Below are 3176 nucleotides of genomic sequence, written 5' to 3' on the forward strand. Positions count from 1 at the left end.
CTTGAGGAGTTGTTCCAACTTTCTTGTCACCCAGAGTTACTTTACGCTGTCATCCTTTCCCTGCTTTACGGAGACAAGCCTATACTGAGCCCTATGTCAGTGCTCCCAATACAATCCCCTCATATTTGTTGCGCATTTCCCTGAGTACATCATTTCCCAATTTATCTTCCCGAGTTCCTGCCAGGTAGCTGATCCCCACTTAAATAGATACCATACTCCCTGGTCAAGGTAAATGGAGGGGAGTTGTGCCCTGTTGTTTGTAATGCTGAGCCGCGGAAAGATCTGTCACCTGATCCGTTTCCTTTTCTAATATTCGATCCGGTTTGGACTGTTCGCTCGTCCACCTGTCTTCTTATAGTGACATTAATCCTTCCTGGACAGAACTGACAAATTATGCTATACCGAAACTTTTCACCTTGGGGAGTTGCCAAATAATATTGTGGAAGTTTCAGTTCCCCATGTCAATAACATGGTAAATGTCCAAGTCCCGCTTCCCGATCGGTTCCTCACTGGACCCGTTGCAGGTTTTGTTTTTGTTAGAGGGGCGGCTGCATGGAATAATCCAAATGAGGAGATCACATATCTCTGTTTGTCTCACTGTTGCCCTCCGTATCTGCAGCTGCGATACTATCCCTGGTTTCCCATCGCACTCACTTTCCACTTTGTTATTTATTTCTGTTGGAGAGGAGGCTGGAAGTAATACTCTCTACAATTCCCAGGATCCCACCATCTCCAGATGACGTGTTCACATCGTAATATCAAGCTATTAATCATCAGCTGTCCATTCCTCCATTCATATCGTTCTTCTGCACTGATGGGTGTATGACACAATGTGTTGCAACGCAGTGATAAAGTATGTCAAACATTAACACAAAAATACAAAATGCTGGAAGAACTCAGCAGGCCAGACAGCATCTGTGGGAGGAGGTAGTGACGACGCTTCGGGCCAAAACGTTGTCACGACCTGCTCCCATAGATGCTGTCTGGCCTGCTGAGTTCTGACAGCATTTTGTATTTTTCTTTATTTCCAGCACCTGCAGATTCACTCGTGTTGACAAACATTAAAACGATCAGTTAAACAGAGCAACTTAAGTATAACAGGAGCAAATAGTTCCATCCATCATGTCTCCGACATGCCGAACATACCTGACTGAGCTGTGACGTAAGCAGTGACGCCAGATTCTCAGGAGTTCATCAATGAACTGAATGCTGCAAAGTAGAAATTTGGATATTCCAAATGTGACTCAAGAGCTTCCCTCACAGTCCTATTCACAAACTCTCTCAGTGCTTCACAGAACAACGTTGAACGAATTTTATCAATGCAAAATGCAAGGCATATTGCAGACAAGTCTGAAGCTATCATGTGTTTCTCACGCAGAGAATCGTGAGTGTGCGGAATAGACTGCCGACAACGATGGTCCAGCTGGTTATGATAGGGTTTTAAGAGACTTTTGGATAGTTACGAGGAGCTTAGAAAAACAGAGCTATTAATTTCCAATTTAACGACATGTTCGATAAAACTTTGTGGGCCGAAGTGCCTCTATTGTGTTTTAGGTTTCCGATGTTTTTTTCTATAAGAAACCCGAAATGAATATTGAATGATTTATGAGTGGGACTTAACTCGAGTAGATTCGTGGTCCAGTTCACATTGAGGAATATGTGACAGAACTGGCAAACATAATAGAGCAGACAGACGGTGAAGAGAGAGACTTAGAATTGCTGAGAAGAAAGGTGTTCATATAAATGATGCTGGAACATGAAACGCTCTGGCTCGGTTGGTCTTATTTCGAACAAACTATTAATATAATTGCGTACTTATTTATATAAACTATTGAATTTATTTAATCCGATTATTTTCATTTAAATTTTAAGAAGTTGTTTTGCTAAACCACAGAGGATTACAGATCACGGGCTACTCAATTGTCTCTGGGTGCTTGAGTAACGAATAGGATGCAGGCTGAAGTCGGATCGAATGATCAGTTTAACATACAACTCCACGACGCTGAATGTACAGTCGTCATTCATCAGCGCACTGTCAATGACATAATTTTAACATAAACCAGCTGCAGGAGACTCTTGTTCTAAAAATAGCTCAGGGAAGGCAGAATATATTTTAAGAGCATTTACTGTGTTGCAGGAACAACGGAGAAGAAGGAGAAAATAAAATAACCCCAACCTCAGTGAATCAGAGTTTCACAGGTACGAGACTGAGATGACACACTTAACGTCGCAGCGGAAGCAGAGAAATAAAGAATGAAGCCCACACTCTCACATAGTAAAAAGCACAGAGAGATACAGATCGGAACCCACGCTGCCAGACACAGAATGAAACCCACACTCTCACACTGTAACAGAGACTGCTAGATACAGAATGAAACCCACACTCTCACACTGTAACAGAGACTGGCAGATACAGAATGAAACTCACACTCTCACACTGTAACAGAGACTGACAGATACAGAATGACCCCACACTCTCACACTGTAACAGAGACTGACAGATACAGAATGAAACCCACACTCTCACACTGTGACAGAGACTGACAGATACAGAATGAAACCCACACTCTCACACTGTAACAGAGACTGACAGATACAGAATGAAACCCACACTCTCACACTGTGACAGAGACTGACAGATATGGAATGAATCCCACACCCTCACACTGTAACTGAGACTGACAGATACAGAATGAAACCCACACTCTCACACTGTAACAGAGACTGACAGATACAGAATGAAACCCACACTCTCACACTGTGACAGAGACTGACGGATAAAAAATGAAATCCACACTGCCACACTGTAGCAGAGACTGATAGATACGGAATTAAACTCACACTCTCACACTGTGACAGAGACGGACAGATACAGAATGAAACCCACACTCGCACACTAGTATAGAGACTGACAGATACAGAATGAAACCCACACTCTCACACTGTGACAGAGACTGACGGATACAGAATGAAACCCACACTCGCACACTTTTACAGAGACTGACAGATACAGAATGAAACCCACACTCTCAAGCTGTAACAGAAAGTGATAGATTCAGAATGAAACCCACACTCTCACACTGTAACAGAGACTGGCAGACACAGAATGAAACCCACACTCTAACACTGTAACACAGACTGACAGATACAGAATGAAACCCACACTCTCACACTGT

The sequence above is a fragment of the Hypanus sabinus genome, unplaced genomic scaffold (genome assembly GCF_030144855.1).
Source record: "Hypanus sabinus isolate sHypSab1 unplaced genomic scaffold, sHypSab1.hap1 scaffold_326, whole genome shotgun sequence".
Classification (NCBI taxonomy): Eukaryota; Metazoa; Chordata; class Chondrichthyes; order Myliobatiformes; family Dasyatidae; genus Hypanus; species Hypanus sabinus.